The following is a 23,129-nucleotide window of genomic DNA, read 5'->3' as shown; positions in this document are numbered from 1 at the left end:
ATCCTGTGACAGAAAATTGGGACCTGGGCCACCATGTACAATGGACACAGCAATCATCTTCCCTGTTAAATAATACTCATCCTCTACGATAGCTGTCCAAGGAAATTCAGAGTACAGAAATATTAAATCAGTTTCCATATTTAAAAACACTGCATGGCTGAAATATGGTTTTTTTCCTTTTAAGACATTATACAAAACAAAACTTGTTGAATTGTAGACCTGGGGCCTATTTCACAAAGCAGGTTTAGTGAAAACTCTGAGTTTGTTAACCCTGAAATGAGGGAAACTCAGAGTTTTCCGTTTCACGAAGCGAGGTAACTCTAACCAGGGAATGCGGGGTAACTCTAGCCTGTTTCACAAAGAGGGGTAACTTAAACTCTCAGTCAGTTACCGCAGTAACAGACTCTATGACTCTAACCTGCTCGCCAGCAGGTTTATCTGAGAAAACCTCGAGTTTCTCTCTGTCTCCGCCCTCTTTCAGGAACACACGCTGTTTCATTTCCTCATTCATTCAGTCAGTAAGCGAGCGAGTTTTGGCGTAGAACAGCTTTTATTAACGATCCAGTGGATAAAGGAGCAGCATTACTGCACAGATAATTAAATATTCGTCCGTAGATTGTTATCAGACCGAGCATAAATGTTCTCGCATTTCCGGACAATTATCGGTTTGAGCGGTACCGTTTCGTAATCGTTTCAAGTCCATAATCTACATAAACAACCTAATCCGTCCTTACATTTACATTACCAGCCGCAGTCATGCTCTCACATCCAGCAGATATTTTGTGTGTTGTGCTGTGGTTCTTTGCAAATGGAAGTTTTTATATGATGTCAGAGATGCAGAGTAAGACAACTGTATGCAGGACAGTCAGAAAAGTTTTCCTGGCTCTGAAACGACTTTTACTCGTCATTGTGGTTTTCCTGGACACAAACCTGTCAGAACATCAAGGAGGAGTTCCACAGGATTGCAGGTGAATGATGTAGAGATCTGTTAAATTCATTTTAAATCGTATTCTGTTAATGACATTGTGCTGCAGCCTCAGACTGGGATTAGTCATTTTAATTTCTTTTAGGATTTCCCAGTGTGATTGGCTGCATAGATGCACACACATCCCCATCACAGCTCCCTCACATCATGAACAGGAAGTCCATTCTCATAAATGTGCAGGTAGGCTACAGGTAGACTGACTACTGTTTCTAAATGTTAAAGACTGCATCATAGTTCAACATCTGTCATTCTCTGCACTGTCCTGATCAAATGTGATGCTGCATACATCATTTATAATGTGGAGGCCACATGGTCTGGGTCTGTTCATGACTCCAGGATTTATGGAGAGTCTAACCTGAGCAACAGACTGCAGCGTGGTCAGCAGCCTAAAGATTTTCACAATAGAATTCTCTTGTCTCTCTCCTTTAATATGCTCTGATGTATCCACTATACATTACAGGAGAGTTTGATGGCCTTCTGCTGGGTGACAGGGGTTACCATGCCAACCCAGGCTGATGACCTCATACCCTGACCCTGAACCAGGCCCCCAACAGAACTTCAACCGGACTCACTGCAGGACCAGAGCCCGGGTGGAGATGACCATAGGCCTGCTGAAAGCCCGTTTCCAGAGCCTACGTCTCCTCAGGGTGACCCCTGAGAGGGCCTGTGATATTACTGTGGCATGTGTTGTTCTTCATAATATTACCACTATTAGAGGAGAACAACACCCTGCCCTAAAAACTGAAGACCCAGATGATGAGCCCATCCACCTGCAGCTATCCAGGACAGCAGAGCAGTCAGAGACACCGTATGCAATAATCACTTTAGAGTTTAAGTCACCGTCATCACCACCACAGCAAATAAAGACATGATACACATTTCATTTGCTCTTCTTTATTTCCTACAAATAAAAGAGATAGTTCAGTTCATGTTCCAGTAGTTAACATAATTCTCCTGTGACCATCACCACCTCTAACTTGTGCTCCAGTATTTCAATTTCCAGATCTGCCCTCCTAATCTGTTTTTTGGATTTTTCTCAGCAAATGCAGTTTGTAAATCTGTTTTACTGATAACTGGGAATACATAGAGGACATTAAATTATACAGTTGCACATGAATTCCACAGAATGAACCTCTGGTGTTTCCTGAACATCCATCTCACTGTGTCAGTCTGTGCAGTGGAAGCTGAGGAACCATCCTGCTGCTGTCCAGCCATGCTCTGTTAAAAAAGATGAGAATGTGCAACACTTCAGTGTAGGCTAAATGTCACACTCTATATTCCACCCAAAATGTGAATGAGAAGAGAACTATCAGTAACATACCTCTGTATGCCTTTCTGGATCCCCCTCTGTAAAGGCAGCAGACACAGTTTCATCCTCTTCATCCTAGATCAGTGACATGTTTCAGTAAACTTAAACTACCATTTGGATAAATCTTTGGAGTGTTGCCTACTTACAGTTACAAGGTCTGTGGTGTGAAGGGGCCATAAGACAAAAAAGACACAAAAGAGAACTAAATAATCATGTATATATCTATCTATCTATCTATCTATCTATCTATCTATCTATCTATCTATATATATATACATACATACATATAGATATAGATATAGATAGATATATATCCATGACCTTTTATTCCACCCGTTTTACAGGCATCTGCTTTCTTTCTGTTGGCTGAGCAGAAGTCTATGTTAGTTTAAATAGGCTTAATTATTTAACAGGACATGATATGGATGCAGACATTTAGGCTATGTGTGGATAAAACAACTGCACAGTCAAACAGCCACTTAATATTTAGGCTACTTTACAATGTAAAACATGATCAACATGAAGTACCTCCATGAGATAATGCCGAGGTCTGACCTGTTTGAACAATGTTTTTATATTTCATCTTAAGCTGCTGCCGCGCGAGATTTCACCTAAATGAAATAACTTACTAGGCTACCATTCAGACAGTTATTCCCTGTAATATTATTACGATTACAAAGGATTACATTTAAACTTACGCATTGATCCGGGCTGTTCTCCACGCCGTCTCTCTCTCTTTTGCAGCTGCAGCGGTGTTGCACTTCTTTCTAAAAACGTGTTCAAACTCGCCATATGAGCGCGTTAAAAACTTCCATTTCAAAAACGCAGCCTTTTGCTTCCCCGTTTCCATGGTGACTCGTCAAATCGGGGTTCCATTGATGCTGTCTTTTCAGAGTTGCGGTGCACGCACGTAACTCCGGGTCAACCTACTCCGAGTTGATTAACCCAACTCATATCAGCCGTTGTGAAACCGAAAACTCAGAGTTTTCTATCTCAGAGTAGATCAACTCAGAGTTGCGGAAGAAACTCAGAGTTTCTTGAACCTGCTTCATGAAACAGGCCCCTGGTAAATGACAAAGCAAAGACAGTAAAGTTTAAGATTCAATCTGGTACTTTCTCAAAAGTCCCTGGCCACCTCATACAGCTTCAACTTCACATTCATCCAAATAACTATTGTTACCCACGCCTTAGATTATTGTTAGCATGATTATTAATGATAAAAACAACAACAACAACAACAACAACAGTAATAAGCTGCCGGAACCATTTAGCCGTCAGTTGTTTCCACCTGGATGGGTTTTCGTTCCGGACTCATTCATTCTGTCCGCTCGGGCGGACGGGCGCCGGCAGCAAAGGATGGTTCACCCGGGGCGCAAATCTAGCCAGGACCGAATCTGTCACGCCCCTTTGGCTGCAGCGAGCCAGCTCGTCAACCTGATGAGGAGCGGCTGTGCGGAGATCACAGCAGAGACTAATGAACAATCAGTGCAGCATTTAAGCCTGTCTCCTTGTACAACCCGACACTGCATTATTGACTCCTACTCCCCGCCACGCCACACACCCTGCTACCTGCTCTAAGCCGTTTGCTGTTTCTTAGACATCACCCCCTGGACTCTGCTTCCTTCCCTGGATAACATTCACGACGCTCTGGACAATCTTGCCCTTTCCAGCCATTGTCACTCTTCCCCTCTGGTTCTGTCAGCTCTGCCCTCCTCCATCTCACACTCTGGACAGCCTGTAAGCCAAATTCCGTTTATTTAGTTAGTTTTATGTTTCGTTTGTTATCGGCCTTCGGGTCCTTTGTTTAGTTTAGTTCTGTTTATCTTAGTTTTTACCTCGACCTTTGGGTCCGCCCTTTGTTTAGTTTAGTTATTTTCTCCTCCTTGTTGTTTCTCTTCTGCCTCTGTTGTTAAGAGTTGTTTCTGTTTTTGTGTTCTTATTTTATTAAATCATTGTTCATTTCATTTCTCTGTCTGCGCCTGCTGCTTGGGTTCACACACCCGTACCGTGACAGAATCTGTGTGTTTGTCTGGGGTAGACACTGCTCTGGAGTGAGAGCGTGGGGTGGTAAATGTAACTGTGTTTTGCTGCATATTGGAGTAAAGTTACCAAACTCAATTGTCCTCTCGCTAGCTGAAGCTAACAACACACCGGCATCCTCCAGTTCAACTTCAAACCTTCAAACCTGGGGCTACATGGCCTAACCAGATAACACATTAAAAATTAGACGTAGTGACATTAAACACTAACATTTTCACTTACTTTCTCGTTCGTTTTCCAAGTCGTACTCCTGTTCTTGTTTCTTCTTCTTCTCACACCGGTGTATCGGCAAAAAGGAAGGGTCCTGAGAGTGGAGGTCTGCAGCCAGACCCCTCTCAAAATAATCCACTAATCCACTTCCGTTGTGGCTTTTTTTAATTTGCAACGTTTCTTTTTATTTGCAGGGGCGTTTGTTTTTGTTTGCAGCATTTCTTTTTATTTGCAGCGGCGTTTGTTTTTGTTTGCAGCGTTTCTTTTATTTGCAGCGATGGCGGGTCTCGGCCACCGTATAATAGGACACTGTTTAGTATGTTGCGGACCTTGGAGGAAACGGAGAGGACAAGATGGAAGGAGGATCTCAACAAAGTAGTTCATGCCTACAACTCTGCCATCCATGAGGCAACTGGCCACTCTCCTTTCTTCTTGCTTTTTGGATGTGAACCAACCCTCCCTGTTGATTTACTGTTTCCACAGAAGCCCAGTGACACAGAAACACAGACCTTTACTGGCTATGCTGATAAGTGGAGAGCAGCGATGCAGGAAGCATATGATATTGGTCTGAAAAACATGAGGAAGTCTGCAAAAAGAGGGTGAGACTACTACAACCAACGTGCTTGGAGCTCTACTTTCCAGGGAAACTCCGAAGTTACTGGGAGGGTGCAGTCCATGTGGTGAGAGAGAGCAAAGGTCCTGGAAGTTTGTCTATGTTGTTGAGCCTCTGAACACTGCAGGAAGAAAACGTGTGCGGCATAGAAACTTACTCTTACCTTGTCCTTATCTGGTTGATCTCACTCCTGTCGTCGCCAGCCCTAAAAGGAGAAGCAGAAGAGCCAGGATGTCACCAGAGAGAAATAAGAGAAATGTAACACCCAGCCTGCAGACACAGAGAGCTCTAGTGATGAAGATTACTATCTCTTCATGCCACCAAGTCCTGTTCTCCAGCAACTCAACCTTGCTGCGAGAGAATTCCAGCCCAGAGTGCCCACACCCAGACAGCCTGAGCAGAGAACTGCACCTGTGGAGAGAGCTCAAGTGGTCACCCCAGAAGCTGATCCTGAGCCAGAAACCTCCTCATCTGACTCCTAAGAGGAAGTGCCTGAGCCACGCCCTGCTCGACCGGTCAAAGCTCGACAGCCCAGATGTCTCTTCACCTACGACCAGCTTGGTGAGCCCACAGCCCGAGAGCTGCTGAGCTGTCCGGTTGGTGTGTCCAGACCAGCGAGGGTTCGAGACGGTTACGTATGAATGACACTCAATTTTATACTTCGCATTTTTTCCCCAGGCAAAGGCCTGCGACCCGCTGAAAGCAGGTCTGCGACCCACTTTTGGGTCACGACCCACCAGTTCAGAAACGCTGGTCTAGAGTACTTTCCAAGCACAACTCAGAAGTTGTCAGCTCTCATATAACGCCTAAAACTAAAGAATTATGTGAAGCCACAAAGGCAGCCATCTTGGCATTGTTGGAAATTGACATGAGTTTTATACCCCATCATGAAAGAACACAGGCAGAAAGGTAAACGGACTGCACTAGTTGTAGACAAACTATACATAGATGGGCAGCTATTTCGGGAAACGTCCATTACCCCCTGGCTCTTCTAATAATAATAATGATAATAATGATAATAAAGACTTAAACACTTAGTATACCACTTATTAATTCAGTTTAGAAAACGTAATTAAAAAAAAAAAAATCAAAATCACATAAATGTAAATATGTCACCCTCCCTATCTACACTCCCCACTGGAGAACCCCCTCCTCCTACTACTTTTCTCTCTCTCCCTCTTTATATGTTTCCCTTTACCCCTCTCCCCCTCTCACACACTCACCCCCCTCATTTTCACTTACACCCTATGTACCCCTCATGTTTATTGTGCTTCTATGTTTTATAATGTGTTTGTTGATAATGTTGTAGGCAATGTTGTGCTATTATATAATGTATATATAGATCCTGACTTGCTATGTACATCGCTCTCCAACACCCACAGCTCACAGACAGCAACAAACAGCTCACAAGGACACACACAGACGATACTCTATATTGCTACTTATTCAATGACTGAACTTCTCTCTTTATGTTCAAGTTAAATATTGTAGCCTGGAATGTTCATGGCATACGCTCACAAACAAAAAGAGTTAAAATTATGGATTATGTCTCTAAATGAAAAGCAGATCTTTTGCTCCTCCAAGAAACGCATTTAGTAGAATCAGAAGAAAAATCTCTATTAGATTCGAATTATATCATCATCTTTTCATCTTGTTATAACAGCAGACAAAGAGGGGTCTCATTCTAATCCATAAGAGAGTACCATTCACTTTAAATAGCACAATAACAGACTCAGAGGGCAGATATATTATTATCCAGGCAACAATCTTTAATAAATTATATTCAATTGTTAATCTGTACGCCCCAAATAATGATGATCCAGCCTTCTTTCATGTGGTTTTCTCCCACTTAGCAGACTTATCTGCTAACTCAACAACCATTATCGGTGGCGACTTCAACATAGTATTAAACCCGTCACTAGATCGATCTCATAGTCCAATACATGCAAAACAACCACAATCAGCAAAAGTCATGCAGGATTATATGAAAGATTTTGGACGAGAAGATGTCTGGAGACTCAAAAACCCAACAAAGAGGGACTATACTTTTTTCTTTCAGGTGCACCAAACATTTTGAAGAATTGACTTTTTCCTCTCAAATAACTCTATCGCACACAAAGCTACTACTAAAATTCACCCAATCATTATCAGCGACCATGCACCAATATCTCTCAGCCTGCAAACAGATTCCATCCCTAAACCTCCTCAGACATGGCGCCTAAACATCTCTCTACTCGAAGACCATGAATTTGATCGAATAATAAGAAGTGAGTGGGCAGACTTTCTAAAAAACAATGACTTCAATGATGTATCTCCATGTTTACTTTGGGAAACTGGAAAAGCCGTAATCAGAGGCAAAATAATATCGTACTCCTCATACAAGAAAAAAAAGGATCAACAACTACAGGAAGAAATTGAGGAAAAAATTAAAGAACTTACAGAGAACTATGCAATAAATCCAAGTGATCAATTATGGTCTGAACTACAAAATGTTAAACTAAAACTCGATAATATCTTATCAAAGAAAACAGAGTTCTTATTACAACAGCTGAGATATAATAATTTTGAACACAACAATAAAACAGGAAAATTTCTTGCGAACCAACTCCAGCGCAATAAAGAAAAATCGTTCATAACAGCAATTCAGGATCCCTCAGGAAAATACACTCAGTCACCGCAGGAAATTAATCAGACTTTCTATAATTTTTACCGAAGCTTATACTCATCAACAGTCAACCCAAACGAAGAAGATATTCATAACTTTCTTGACAATCTAAACTTGCCCGAATTAACATCAGATTACAGAGACACACTAGATGCTCCATTGTCTATCAAAGAGTTGCAGTGTGCATTAGACAGTATGCCAGCAGGCAAGGCACCTGGTCCTGATGGCTTCCCTGCTGAATTTCTTAAACAATTCTGGTCAATGTTAGCACCCCTGTTCTTCAGGACAGTGACAGAGATTAAAAATAATGGTTATATAAGTTCACATATGAATACAGCTGCAATTAAATTATTATTGAAACCAGACAAAGACCCTACACTTCCCTCCAGCTATCGACCTCTGTCACTCATCAACACTGATATCAAAATTATCTCTAAAGCACTCGCCTCTAGGTTGGAGAAAATTATCCCGTCAATGATCCACCATGATCAAACAGGTTTCATAAATGGCCGACACTCCACCAACAATATCAGAAGACTTCTTAATCTAATCTCTCTGACACAACACCACAATAAAGAAGCTATCGTTATGTCACTGGATGCAGAAAAAGCCTTTGACAAAGTCAATTGGTCCTTTCTCTTCGCTGTGCTCCGCAAATTTGGCTTCGGAGAGTCGTTTATCCAGTGGATATCAGCCCTGTACTACTCACCCAAGGCTACAGTAACCACTAATGGGATCACTTCACAAAGTTTCAGTTTGCAAAGGGGAACGAGACAAGGATGCCCACTCTCTCCTTTATTGTTTGCGATTTTTATTGAACCATTAGCAGCAGCTATACGTCAGAGCACTGATATCAAAGGTATCTGTGCTTTGGAGACTGAACACAAAATTAACCTATACGCAGATGACATTTTACTTTACCTACAAGAACCGAAAACCTCAGTGAAGGAAGTATTTAACCTCATTACAACCTTCTCAGGTCTTTCAGACTACTCCATCAACTGGTCAAAATCAATCATATTACCTTTAACAGAAAACTCATGGAATCCCACAGTCCAAACCTCGAATTATTCTATTCCTACTGGCAACATCAGATATCTGAGCATAAATATTTCCTCCAAACTCTCAGAGCTAGTTCACCTGAACTACACCCCACTTTTGGACAAAGTCTGTGATGATCTAAGGCGATGGAATAACCTCCCTATCTCGCTCTTGGGACGAATAGCTACAGTTAAAATGAAAATATTACCTAAAATCAACTACCTCTTTTCCATGATTCCATTGAAACCCACATCAAAGTGGTTTCAATCGTTAGACTCTGCCATTGGTAAATTCTATTCAAAGAACAAAAAGGCTAAAATCAGTCTGGCCACCCGCCAGAGGAATAAATCAGAAGGGGGACTGGGAGCCCCCAACTTCATGTATTATTACTTAGCCAACCAACTTCAGTATATCACCAAATGGATTCATCCACATGTAGAATATAACTCCTGGCTGGAACTAGAACAATTAGATTGTAACCACATCAAAATCTCTGACCTGCCCTTTATCACTTCTGCCCTTAAACATCACTCCTGCTTCAAGAACCTAATGATCGCCTCCACCTTGTCTGCTTGGTGAAAAACGTTGGAGGTCACAGGCTCCCAATTAAAACCCAGCATACTCTCCCCAATCTGGCACAACCCTGATTTTGCAAACAATAAAATAGCTCTTTATTTCAGGACGTGGGCAGAGAGAGGAGTCACCCACCTCCACCACCTTTTTGATGATAACATATTTAGGACATATACAAACTTATTCCAAACATTTGAAATAAGAAATGGAAACTTCCTCCACTACCTACAGGTAAAGAAGATGCTTACAAGTAGAATTCCATCGCTTCAGTCTAATCCACAGCCAACTGATTTACAGCCACCTGAATTTGTCAAATACATTATGAAACTGTCTCCAAGAAACAAGAAGAACCTCTCAAAAATTTATAGTTTACTCTCAAAGACAGAGTCTATTCACCTACCAACTCACAAATAGGAAGAAGACTTGTCCAAATCCTTTGACTTTGATTTTTGGACCCAGATCTGTGAAAACACATTTAAAATGACAAAAAATACCAACTTACAACTGATCCAATTTAAGGTTCTTCATAGAACGCATATAACCCAATATAAATTATTTAAAATGGGCTTCTCAAACTCAGACACATGTACTCAATGCACCCAAAACATGGCTGACACATATTTTCACGCTCTTTGGCTATGTACACCTGTCTATAAATTCTGGGCACTCATCACACAGAAACTCTCCAATATTTTGGGCTGTGGGATTCCACATTCCCCGAACATTTGCCTAATTGGTGACCTAACGCTAACAGCCTTACCGGACATTCATATCCAACCCACACTTGCAGCTGTCACTATTGCCAAAAAACTATTTTAGTTAACTGGAAAGATAAGAAAGCCCTCAACATCTTCCATTGGCTGAACCTCCTCACAGAACACATTTCACTGGAGAGAACGTCAGCTACCCGGAAAAAACAATTGGACTCATTTAAAGAAAAATGGTCTCCATTTATTAATTCATTAAATATTAACCTATAGCTCCTGCTTGTATGTGGGCGTATGCCACTGCCTCCATTATTAAAAAAAATGGTAATACCTGTTCTGTCTGTGCATATGGTCTAACTTTCCTCTGCTTTATTTCAGTTTATTAACACTCCAATTCTCAAAGATTGATAGCACCATGGACTTCAAGACCGTATGCATGCACCGGTGGTGTCCTTTCTCTATGGTTCCCGGGGTTGCTCTCTGGCTCTGCAGGGTCGGGGTGGCTTGTCCCCTCTCCCTGGTGGTGGATGTCTCGGGTGTCTCCCCCGTTGTGCTCTGGGTCTGCTGGGTCTGCACGCTCTCCCTGGACCTCGGGGTGTCGTCGGCTGATCTCCTCTGGGGCGCCTGGCTGGTCCTGGGGCTTGGGGTGGGTCGACCCCTCCGTTGCTCCCCTGTCCCTTCCTGCTCCGCTACCCTCCTCCTCCCTCCTCTCCTGCCTGCCTGCCGCTCCTCGCCCCTCTCCCGTGGGGGGCCGGTGGCCCTCTGTGGGCGGGCGGTCTGGCGCGGGGGCTGGGTGTTCTCTCTGGGGGGGTGGCTCTGGCCCACCTGGGCACAGGCCTTGATCCTGGCCTGCGTGCCCCCACTGGAGTCCAGTTTCTGCTGGCTGGGGGCCTCCGCCCGGGCCTGGTGCCGTCCAGGGGTGTGGTGGGATGGGTGGGGTCTCGGGGGCGCTGCGGGGTGGGCGCCCTGCGTCCTTGGCGTGCTGGCTCCTGGGTGGGCGTGGCGGCTCGCGGCCCTCACTTCCTTGTGGCATGGCCTGGTCCCCCCCTTTGAGGTGGGGTGCCACGTGCAGCTGACCTGTGTTGGGGCTATGGTGCCTGCCGGGGCGCTGCTCTGATCTGCAGCTCCCGGGGGGTTCTTGTGCCGGCTGGGCCAGTTGGTTCATGTGGGCCCTCCCCGGTCCCTTGCCTCTTGGCTCTGGGGGCCGTCTGCGTCAGTACCGGTGGTCTTGCTACCTGCCTCCCCCACTGCTTTGTCCTCTTGGGCCGGATCCACACCAGACTGCCTCTGATTGTGCACTTCACATTTTTCACACCTCACTGTAAATAGCAACCTTTAGGCACATATAGGGACACAACATTTAGGGCTCCGAGGGCAGGTGGGGGTGGGAACAATGGACACCGTGGTGGGGCGGGTGGCAGGGCTATACAGCCCTGTCTCCCCCTCATCACCCTCTTGCCTGCCTCCCCTGCTCTCCAATCTTTTCTTTTAATGCACCATACACACTCACCTTGGGGGTAGGTCTGGGTTGGCTGACGCCCCCCCAACCTCCCCACTTTTAATGCACCACATGACACTCAGGGTTACACTATCACGGTGCTGGGATAATGTTTCCCGTTAGGGATCGGGAGACATATTAATAGGAGAGTAATGGGTGGGTTTCACAGTTATGGCCTCGCTGGCGGGATCTGGCCCCCCGTACGGCTATGGGGCGGTGGGGTGCACCATCATCCGTGTGGTTGGGGGCCCCCGGGCCCGGGGGGCCGTGGCCTGTGTGGGTTCTCCTGCGTGTCCGACTGGTCCCGGCTGGTGCGGTGGCTCTTGCTGGGCTGCGGGATCTGGATTGGCTGTCCCGGTGGGTGCTGTGGCTGTGGCGTGGGCTGGTTGTGTGTGGTGGCTCTGTCCTGGTGGGGGGTTGGTTCGCGTCGCGGGATGTGGGGGCCTTGGTGTGCTCGCCCGGGGGCTGGTGCGGGTGGGTATGCGGGGTACCCCCCCATTGGCGTTGCCGGGCCCCACCGCTCTGTCCATTTTTGCCCTCTGGTCTTGCATTGGGTCCTGGCTCCGGTTCCCTCTGGCCGGCCTCCGGTGGCGGCCTGCCCGGTGATGGGCTGGTTGCCGTCCCTTCGGTGGGGCGCTCTGCCCCTGTGTCTGGCTACCTGGCTGCTTGGGGCCGTCGGCCCCCCCTGGGGATGGGGGGTGGGTGGGGTGTGGGCGGGTGGGATGGTGGGGTGTGGGGGTTTGGTGGGGGCTGGGGCGGGTGGGGTTGGGGTTTGGGTGGCGGGTGGGTCCTCTTGCCCCGGGCTGCCTGGGTCGGTCTGGCATGCTGGGGGTGTCGGCGGCTGCACCCTCTTGCCTTCGGGGTCCGTGTGGTACGCGGTGGCCCCGGTTGCTCTCTGGGGGCGCTGCCCCGTGGCTGCTCGGCCTGTGGGGTGGGTGCCCTGTCGGCTTGGCACTGCATTGCTGTGATGGCTGTTCTGGGCTTCGGGGTCTTTCACACTTGCATGTGCATGTTTGCTCAGGTCCCGCCAGCTCCTGTCGAGTTCTGCTGTTGAGCAGTGATGGGACCCGCCGGAATGTGCTGAGACTCTCTCCAGAGTCTAATCTCACACGAAACCCTCTCTCTTTTCTCTAGTATCTTCCTCTAGTATCTTCTGGCCCATTCCACTCTATACTAACATGACACCCACAACTATGGTGTTCAGTACTGTCTGGCTAATTATTCACTTATTTATTTATTGTTTGTTTGTTTGTTTTTCTGTTCTCTTGTGTATGTGTTTGTTTGTTTGTCTTATTGATGGGTAATTATTAGTTGGGAATAACACAACACCTGATATTCTTCAGCTGTAATAGCACCGCTTGCTAGTCCCTGTCCTTGTCCGTCCCCTCTCGTCCTGTCCACCCCTTTGTTTCCCCTCACATCACCACTGAGGTGTAGCACTGCCCTCCCTGGCTCTTAAACAGGGAAATGTAATAAAGAGTGTCAGCTTAGCTTTCAGGGAGGGCTGGTGATGGTCACACGCATGCACTAAATAATAAAATATTTGGCTGCAAGACTAAAATATGCATTAATCTCATAAAGTGTTGACACCCCTTCCATGGAGTTAAACAATGAGAATAAATGCAGACAAAAACAACAAAAAAAAGGAAATTGACATGAGTGAGAGACAGGTAGCGAAAAAACTGAAGATCTCCAAGACAGTGGTTCATTATACCAAGAAAAAAAACAAGCTCAACATGGTTTTACCAAACTGCTAGCTGGTCACAATAGGAAACGTCTTTCTACCACCAGATCACCATCACTCATCTGTTCCTGTGTCAGGAATCATCCTCAGACCTCCAGGGACCTTAAAAATGAGAGGAAACTGTGCAGAAATGTGACTTGTTTGACAAGGTCAGTTGGAAAGCGACTTGTTGAAACTGGTCTGAAGTCACACAGAGCAAGAAGAAGCCCTTCATCAAGGAAAGGCAGAGGAAAGCCCCATTACTCTTTGCTGGGGATCACAAGGATTCCCTTCAGTGATGAATCCAATTTTCAGTCGATGCCCACTCCAGCCAACTTACTGGTTAGGAGGAAGCCTGGAGAAGGTACAAACCAGACTGTCTGCCCCTACAGTAAAACATGGGGGTGGATCAGTGACCATCTACGGTTGTTTCAGTCTGGGTGGAACAGGGCAATTGAACCAGGTCATGTTTGGGTCTACTCTTGAAAACAGTCTTCTTCCATCAGCTGGAAAACTCTTTCCTGCCTCCAATGACTGGATTTTCCAACAAGGCAAGGTCAGTTAAAGCCTGGATGGAGAACCAGAACACTGGAACCATGCCTTGGCTGCTCAATCACCAGATCTAAATCCACCTGAAAACCTGTGGAAAATCATAAAACTCAAAATGAAGAACCACAACCCCCCCGAGGTTGAATTCTATTAGTTGCACTAATTCAACTAATTTAGTTGAATTAGTGCAACAGGAAAGGGCTGCTCTGACAGCAGAACAATGTCAGAAGCTGGTGGAGAGCATGCTAAGATACATGAAGAGACAAGACTGTTTTTGGCAGAACAATGCCACAGATATTGATGGAAGAACTTAAATAACTGTGGCTAATATCAAGAAAACCATGGAAAATGTCTGATATTAGCTCAGAAATTAATGTTCTATGATCTTTTTTTGTTGTTATCATTAATATTTGTCCATACAAACGTACCTTTAGTTGTACCAGGCATTAAAATGAAGATGAAACTGAAGAAAATGAGAGTGGTCTAATCATTTTTCCATGACTGTACCTGTCTAGAACTTGTCCAGCTCAGCAGAGCGTTAGCAGTAACAAAACTTGAGAGGCAAAAAATAGAACACTGGGAAAATAGTAGAAAAACACATGGCTCAGTTCATTAGTGTTAAATAAATAATCATTCTCTTGAAATAGTCCAAGTCCATATTTATGAGCAGCCCTGAATGTCCTGGATCCCACTGCAATAACTAACTTATCCCTGGTGGTTCTTCCAAAAATGGAAGTATATGCTACTTCGTGCAGCCCGTGGCTCACTGCAGAGTGTGGAAATAGGAGACTGGGGTGTCAGGTTGTGGTGAAATGTTAGCAGTGAAAGGCAGATCATTTACCAAGAGGGTTTATACAAAGAAGCAGCTGGCTTGTTTCACTACAAAAAGGAATTACAGAGACATTTTAATTGGAACATTTCACACTTAACAGATTAAATAAAAATAGCACCATGCAATTAGTGAGATTTCAGTGCTTCATGCAGGAACATTTTTGGACAGTTTGTTCCTGGAGACAAGAAGTCTATCGGTGTCCCTCAAGGTTTTCATCGTTCCAATATAAAATTTGATAACTATGAAGATAATCTAGTAATTAATCTAATATCAGAGTTTTATTTTGAATGTCTGGTGTGTGTCATCTCACCAAAATCTCTGCCAGTACAAACTAGTTTTGTGTGTATGCTGAACTACATATTCTGATCAAAATAACTGGACTCCAAGGCTATGCCATCCAGAGTAATTATCTGGTTAGATTTGTGTTTCTGAGGTATTAAGGACCAAATACAACAACCTCAGTTTTGTGCAAATTTACATGCACAGTACTTCTGTACCGGCAACATTTTCAGTGCAGAATTTTTACTTACTCCATTTTGCTTTAGTAAATAATCAGAATGCTTTATCACTGATAATACAAGTGTGTGCATGATTTCAACATATGTGGGGATAAGATTTCTGGATGATTTTTTTATGCTTTCATTTAATGAAGTGTTATTTTATCATTACACAACTTATCATGTGCACTTTGGTCATTTCAAACCATTCTGTTTTTGGTATGTGACCACCCTTGGGGGGAAACTGGTCACCAAACACAATTTTATGTTAAAGAAAATGATGAGAATTTACTGTAAAAAAGCTCAATGATTTTTAGATGAATATTTGGTATGTGGTAATACACTACATCTGTAATAGATGATACAGATATTATATACAGGATTAAAACTTTGAAAGTGTATTTTTCATTGTTAGACAACTGCTAACATTGTCCGTTACTCCAATAGTAGACACACATCATAAATCAGGTACACTTTCACTGCTTGACTTTTGTTTAGTGATTCAAGTCTTTTTGTTAAAGTTTGTGTGCATGCATACAAATGAATGAGTCCAAATGCTCTTTCCCGGTATGTTGCGACAGAATCTAGCGGATCAGTTACATCTTAGGGATTAATTTTATCACCCAACATCAGTGTTGGCGCTTACTAAGGCTTTGTTGTGGAATGTAACAAGACCAAGTTAGTTCTAACACAAGACACTTTACAGCAGTACATTAATACCAATGGTGTAGGAATCATATCTTCCCCTCATAGGTGTGCAATGGATGGGATTGATGAACCATTTATTTGTCTTTGCATTCATGCAACAATCACTTGCAATAATTCTAGAATTTAATTTAGCAGACCCTTTTAGCCAAGACGATGTACATCTGGGGGTAGGTACAACACAAGCAGGGATCTAGTCATGACTGAACAAGCGGAATAAGTGCCATAAAACAAGTTCAAGTATGATAGGACCTTGGTGCCAATATGCAGTGCAGAAAGTAATAGGAATTGTTATTTTTTTGTTTGTTTCTGGCAGTGTCAGGACTTGGCGGTTGAACCCAAGCAGCAGGCAAGCAGGCAGGCAGGTTAACTTAAAATTGATTTTAAGAACAAAACAGAACACAAAAGCTCTCCATATGGGAGGCACGGGAATAAACTGAACGGGGTAACTAAAGGAACTGAGGGCGACGGCGCGGGGCCGTGGTGGGGGCTAAACTAAACTAACAGGGAGAGAGGTGACTCACAGAGTGTCCGGGGGATCTGGAGACGAGGTGGTGGGGGCAGAGCTGAGGGAGCCGGTGGCGGAGATGTGGCGAGGACAGAGGAGCAAGCAGACTGGAGCAGACGGAGGAGGGGTGCAGAGAGGACGAGTGATTCCGGGGTGAGGAGGCGATACGGAGCAGGCAAGGTAATCCACGAGGGAATAGAGTCCAGATAGCAACGTGCGTGTGGTGGAGTGCGGCGTGTAATGATCCAGCAAGGAGCAGTGGAGAGAGCCAGGCCTTTATGCTGCGCTGATCACTGATTTGCGGCAGCTGTGCTCCAGCCCAGCCGCTCCTAATCAGGCCGAGTGCGGAGCAGGAGAGGGAGGCGCCATGACAGGCAGTCTGTCAAGTGCAGAGGTGTTCAGTGAAGAACATCTTTAGTCTTTTCTGAAAGAATGAGAGGGACTCTGCAGATTGAAGAGTTTGAGAACTTGTTCCACCACTGGGGAGCCACAGAGGAGAAGAGCCTAGCTATTGACCAGCCCTGTTGTGGTGGTTAGATCAGGCAGCTTTTGTTGGCTGAGCGTAGTGAGTATGAAAGAGTGTAGACCTGAATGAGAGAGTTCAGGTAGGAGGGAGCTGATTTTATTCTAGTTTTGTATGCAAATGTCAGAGTTTTGAATTCTATATGAGCAGCAACTGGAAGACAGTGAAGCGATCCCAACAGCAGGGTGACCTGCTGCTTTTGGCTGGTTGAAAACCAGAGGTGCTGCTGCATTCTGGATCATCTAGAAGCTTAGTGAACTTCCATTTCTTTGGAAGTGAGGACTCCTGTACCACCTCCCCATCCAGCAGCATGAGGTGTGTGGGAGAAGTTGGAGTCAGCAGAGAGAGTAGCTGGTGTAGCAGTGTTTTCTGGGTTTTTTTTTCTTTTTTTGTCTGCATTTATTCTCATTGTTTAACTCCATGGAAGAGGTGTCAACACTTTATGAGATTAGTGCATATTTTAGTCTTGCAGCCAAATATTTTATTATTTAGTGAATGCGTGTGACCATCACCAGCCCTCCCTGAAAGCTAAGCTGACATTCTTGATTACAATTCCCTGTAATAAAGAACGAGCCAGGGAGGGCAGTATGGAGGTATTTCAGGTGCAAAATGTTTGAGCACCTGTAACATTGAATTTGTAGTTGTGTACATTGAATTTCTATGTGTATCAGCAAATCTGAATTCCCACACTCTATGAATTGTGTACTTGTAAAATAATTTCTTGTGTGTGTCGATTTTTTTTCTTCCCACAAATACAACACAAAAATACACATTCACAAAATCGTAATTACAGGTGCACAAATCATATTCACAGGTGCACAAATCCTTCTCTACAAGTCACATATTTCAACACTGACACGCTCACATTTTGCATCTATTGTTGCAGCACACTAAGTGCAAAACATACTTGTGCACCTGTATTGTACGAAGTGAAGTTGAAGTGAGAATTTGAATATGTGCAAATCTGAATGTGAACTTGTGCAATAAGTATGTGAAATAATTTACCACGAAAATAGCTGTGTCCCCTAACACACGAACACAAATTGCTACTTACAACCACTCGAATCCTCCCCACGAGTCACACATTCTCTGTTTTCTACAGGTGCAAATCAGAAATCTACAGGTGCAAATCAGAAATCGTACTTCCGGTCCCGCTGAGATATTTGGTGCAAAACTACAAAACGATCCGATCTGTGTATAAATTCTATGCTCTGAGATTGACAGACTTTTCGGCCAGTCAGAGAGACGCTTTGCCCGCCCAGCCAATCAGAGGTTTTTATTCCGTCCGAGGTCGCTTTACCGACTTCTGGGTGTGGAATTTCACGATGGAGAGAGTGTAGGCCAGTGGTTGGCAACTGGCGGCCCGCGGGCCAAAACTTGCCCGTCAGGGATAATATCTGGCCCGCCAGATGATTTTGAAAATTTGATTTGGCACAGAGCCAAGCCAGTCCATCACCGCAACACGAAAATTATTTCACATACTTATTGCACAAGTTCACATTCAGATTTGCACATATTCAAATTCTCACCTCAACTTCACTTCGTACAATACAGGTGGACAAGTATGTTTTGCACTTAGTGTGCTGCAACAATAGGTGCAAAATGTGAGCGTGTCAGTGTTGAAATATGTGACTTGTAGAGAAGGATTTGTGCACCTGTAAATATGATTTGTGCACCTGTAATTACGATTTTGTGAATGTGTATTTTTGCGTTGTATTTGTGGGAAGAAAAAAAATCGACACACACAAGAAATTATTTTACAAGTACACAACTCATAGAGTGTGGGAAATCAGATTTGCTGATACACATACAAATTCAATGTACACAACTACAAATTCGATGTTACAGGTGCTCAAACATTTTGCACCTGAAATACCTCCATAGGGCAGTGCTACACCTCAGTGGTGACGTGCAGGGAAACAAAGGGTGGACAGGACGAGGCAGGACGGACAGGGACAGGGACTAGCAAGCGGTGCTATTACAGCTGAAGAATAACAGGTGCTGTGTTATTCCCGACTATTAATTACCCATCAATAAGACAAACAAACACACACACACACACACACAAACAAAAATAACAACCAAACAAAAAACATAAACAAATGAATAAATAACTAAATGGTACTGAACATCAAAGTTGTGGGTGTCATGTCAGTATAGAGTGGAATAGGCCAGAAGAAGATACTGAAGAAAAGGAGAGTGGGTTTAGTGTGAGTTTAGACTCTGGAGAGAGTCTCAGCACATTCTGGCAGGTTACATCCCTTCTCAACAGTGGAACTCGACATGAGCTGGTGGGAACTGAACAAACATGCACATGCAAGTGTGAAGGACCCCGAAGCCCAGAACAGCTATCAAGGCAAGGCAGGGCCAGGCTGACAGGGTGCCCCCCCCCCCAGCACGCCAGAACCGACCCAGGCAGCCCAGGGCAGGAGCACCCCGCATACCCCCCCGCACCAGCCCCTGGGCGAGCACAGCACACCCAAGGCCCCCACATCCCACGACGCAAACCAACCCCCCCACCAGGACAGAGCCAACACACACCACCAGCCCGCGCCACAGCCACTGCGCCCACCAGGACAGCCGATCCAGACCCCGCAGCCCACCAAGAGCCACTGCAACAGCCGGGACCCGTCGGGCATGCAGGAGAATCCCCACAGACCACAACCCCCCAGCCCCGGGGACCCCCAGCCACAGCGACACGGATGATGGTACACCCCACCGCCCCATAGCCGTAAGGGGGCCGGATCCCACCAGAGAGGCCATAGCTGTGAAACCCACCCATTACTCCCCTATTAATACGTTTCCCGATCCCTGACAGGAAACATTATCCCAGCACCGTGATAGTGTAACCCTGAGTGTCATGTGGTGCATTAAAAGTGGGGAGGCTGGGCGAGGCGTCAGCCATCCCAGACCTACCCCCAAAGTGAGTGTGTGTGGTGCATTAAAAAAGATTGGAGAGCAGGGGAGGCAGGAAAAAGGGTGATGAGGGGGAGACAGGGCCATATAGGCCTGCCACCCGCCCCACCACAGTGCCTATCGTTCCCGCCCCCACCTGCCCTTGGGGCCCTAACTGTTGTATCCCTATATATGCCTAGAGGTTGCTATTTACAGTGAGGTGTGAAAAATGTGAAGTGCACAATAAGAGGCAGTCTGGTGTGGACCCGGCCCAAGAGGACAGAGCAGTGGGGGAGACAGGTAGTAAGATCACCGGTACTGATGCAGAGGGCCCCCAGAGCCAAGAGGCAAGGGGCCAGGGAGGGCCCACACGAGCCAACTGGCCCAGCCAGCACAACAACCCCCAGAAGCTGCAGATCAGAGCAGCGCCACGGCAGACACCATAGCCCCAACATGGGCCAGCCGCATGCAGCACCCCACCCCGAAGGGGGGACCAGGCCACGCCACAAGGAAGCGAGGGCCACAAGCCACCACGTCCACCCAGGAGCCGGCACGCCAAAGACACACCACCCTGCTGCACCCCCGAGACCCCACCCACCCCACCACACCCCAGGACAGCACCAGGCCCGGACGGAAGCCTCCAGCCAGCAGAAACTGGACTCCAGTGGTGGCACGCAGGGCAGGATCAAGGCCTGTGCCCAGATGAGCCAGAGCCACGCCCCCAGAGAGACCCCACGCCAGACCCCCCGGCCGCGGAGGGCCCCAGGCCCCCCCCAGGGGAGGAAGAGGGGCGAGGAGGAGCGGGCAGGGAGGAGGAGGGAAGCGGAGCAGAAAGGGACAGGGGAGCAACGGAGGGACCGACCCACCCCAAACCCCAGGACCAGCCAGGCGCCCCAGAAGAGATCAACCGCCGACCCCCCCCCGAGGCCCCGGGAAAGCGTGTAGACCCAGCAGACCCAGAGCTCAATGGGGGAGACACCGGAGACACCCACCCCCAGGGAGAGGGACCCGAGCCACCCCGACCCCGCAGAGCCAGAGAGCAACCCTGGGAACCATAGGGAAAGGACACCACCAGTGCATGCACACGGCCTTGAAGTCCATGGTGCTATCAATCTTTGAGAGTTGGAGGGTTAATAAACTGAAATAAAGCAGAGGAAAGTTAGACCATACACACAGACAGAACAGGTATCACAATTTTTTTTATGAGGGCAGTGGCATATGCCCACATACAAGCAGAAGCTATAGATTAATATTTAATGAATTAATAAATGGAGACCATTTTTCTTTAAATGAGTTCAATTGTTTTTTCCGGATAGCAGATGTTCTCTCCAGTGAAATGTGTTCTGTGAGGAGGTTCAGCCAATGGAAGATGATGAGGGCTTTCTTATCTTTCCAGTTAACTAAAATAGTTTTTTTGGCAATGGCGATAGCTGCGAGTGTGGGTTGGATATGAATGTCTGGTAAGGCTGTTAGTGTTAGGTCACCAATAAGGCAAATGTTTGGGGAATGTGGAATCCCACAGCCCAAAATATTGGAGAGTTTCTGTGTGATTAGTGCCCAAAATTGATAGATGGGTGTACATAGCCAGTGTTTTCTGGACGGATCTAGGTTTCAGTCAGGGCTAGCACCTGAATATCTGAAGAATTAACCACTGTTTGGATAAATTCTGTTTTGCTCATGGCTGACTGGCAATTCCATAGGCCAAGGTTGAAGGGTACCAATAAGTAACCAGTAGTGGAGGCTTTTGTGGGGGAGCAGAGGTTTCCTTATCACTTATGTAATTGATTTTGGTTATATAAACTTGTTTTAAGTGAGTTTTCATGTGTGCACATTAGCTTGTGTGTCTTTTTATGTGGCTTAAAATTTCATGTATTCCACCAGAATCTCCATTAAACTAATTTTAAATAAATATACAATGACCTGCTTAAAAAATGATGATAATTACACAAGGCAGTGCTAATAAGTTTTGCTACACTTCTAAAGAGACAAAGTAACAGAGAACATGGTGGGAGCATAGGAGAAAAAAGACAAGATTTTCTGGAAGGAGGAAAGAAGAGCTAAATATGTGTGAAATTAATGCTGCATCATTCGGCTTTCATCTCAAAGGACACATTTGGGGCACAAATGGAATAGAAAGCTGGAGCTTTAGTAAAGCATTACAGCGCATTTTGACTGAATGAACAGATTAATCCACTAACAGCAGCACACGATACTGCTGAGGTCAACGATAATTAACTCATTCGCTGCCATTGACGTCTATAGACGTCAATTAAAATCCGAACGTTCGCTGCCAATGACGTCTATAGACGTCAATCGTGTTTTTTGACTGGGGGGGCTGCAGGATAGTCTGTCGGAGCTTGTCGGTGAAAATCCTGGAGTTTTGGAACGTGAGAGTGTTGCGGTGGGCCAAAAGAATGACAAAGACAGTGACCATGGTGGGGCGACAGCAAAAAGTGCCGTTGCCAACAGCCGCTGGCGATCAAAGCCGCGCTAGTTTTCGGTTTCGGTTTCGTCACCACCGCTCTCTTGAGCTCATCTGATGAAGCCGAGTCAGATGAGTTTAGAGCGAGCACACATACACACACACGCACACATACACCTAAAAATAGATTGTTTATATTTTGTAAGATGTATTGTTCTGAACCAAAATGTTGACTTGTGTTGTTTGTTTGTAAATAAACAATTTAGCAAACAAAAGGTTAAAAAGTTGACCTCAAAATGCTTTTTCCGAGTTGTTTTTGTTGTTTCATATAAGTAAACAACTGTTCAGTTGTGTGGGATGTCACTAAACCAAAAAATATTGGCATCAAAGTGACTGATGTGCCTCGCTGTACAAAAAGCTCGTTATCTCTGTTTTTTGGTCAAAAACAGGTGTTTTTGCTGAAACGACCCTATGTTCTGCTGGCGATAACTTTAGAACCGAAAATGCTAGAAACAAACTTTTTTCCTGATGAAAGAAGAGAATCTACACTTTCTTTCGATAGTTTCAATGTTTATGTAGTCTTAAAACTTGATATTCTGTAGGTCTTGAAAAATCTGTCAAAATTCTTAAAAACTCTGGCACTAGGGGGCTCTTTGCTCTGAAAACAGCTGGCAGCCAATGAGTTAAGGATAAATAAAAGATATGAGGGAGTCAACCTGCAAAGTCTGTCACCCACACTCATCAACTGAAGAACCACCTAACAGCTTCAATAACCTTTTGGTTTTCAGTGAAGCATTAAGGGACCCAAGATGATGTGTCTCCCCAGTGGAAGTG

At 45.4% G+C, this 23,129-nt stretch overlaps 2 long non-coding RNA genes across 2 annotated transcripts; one reads left to right on the top strand and one right to left on the bottom strand.

Moving 5' to 3' along the window:
* The first annotated feature begins 432 nt into the window (after window positions 1-432).
* Window positions 433-2,102, top strand: LOC127531265 (uncharacterized). Its single transcript, XR_007938214.1, has 2 exons — window positions 433-1,362; window positions 1,446-2,102. It is a non-coding gene; the product is annotated as an uncharacterized LOC127531265 (long non-coding RNA).
* On the bottom strand, window positions 1,864-2,456 carry LOC127531251 (uncharacterized). Its single transcript, XR_007938196.1, has 2 exons — window positions 2,307-2,456; window positions 1,864-2,203 (listed from the first exon to the last, which is right to left on the bottom strand). It is a non-coding gene; the product is annotated as an uncharacterized LOC127531251 (long non-coding RNA).
* Window positions 2,457-23,129: the final 20,673 nt, after the last annotated feature.

This window comes from Acanthochromis polyacanthus, chromosome 20 (assembly GCF_021347895.1).
Source record: "Acanthochromis polyacanthus isolate Apoly-LR-REF ecotype Palm Island chromosome 20, KAUST_Apoly_ChrSc, whole genome shotgun sequence".
NCBI classification, from domain to species: Eukaryota; Metazoa; Chordata; class Actinopteri; family Pomacentridae; genus Acanthochromis; species Acanthochromis polyacanthus.
This window is presented reverse-complemented; position numbering and strand designations above follow the sequence as displayed.